Consider the following 552-nt stretch of genomic DNA (forward strand, 5'->3'; position numbering starts at 1 on the left):
AGCGGCCACTGCACTCCAGTCGGGGCGACAGAGTGAGACACCAACTAAAAAAAAAAAAAATAAAGACTGGGCGCAGTGGCTCAAGCCTATAATCCCAGCACTTGGGAGCCCAAGGCGAAAGGATTGCCTGAGCTCAGAGGTTTGAGACCAGCCTGGGCAACCTCATCTCTACAATAAAAGAAAAAAAATCAAGTAGGGACAGGTTTTTGCGTCTTCCCAGAGGCTCTAGGTGAGAATCTGTTTTCTGACCTTTTTCATCCTCTGGGACTTGTCCGACCTCCAGTCTCTGATCTGACTCTTTTGAAGACCTTTGTGATTACATTGGATTCACCTGGATAATCCTGGTCAGTCTCCCAATGTTATGGTCAGCTGATTAACAGCTCTAGTTCACCTTTTCGTGTACCTATATAGTCACTGGTTGGGAGGCTATGCTGAGGACATTTTTGGAGAGGCTGCCTTCTAGAGAGACAGGCCTAGGACAGGCATCCCCACTGCTCAGGTCTAAAGGAAGCACTACATTCCTTTTTTTTTTTTTTTTTTTGAGTTGGAGTC

The sequence above is a fragment of the Carlito syrichta genome, unplaced genomic scaffold (genome assembly GCF_000164805.1).
Source record: "Carlito syrichta isolate Samal-C Ts95f unplaced genomic scaffold, Tarsius_syrichta-2.0.1 Scaffold306686, whole genome shotgun sequence".
Taxonomy (NCBI): domain Eukaryota; kingdom Metazoa; phylum Chordata; class Mammalia; order Primates; family Tarsiidae; genus Carlito; species Carlito syrichta.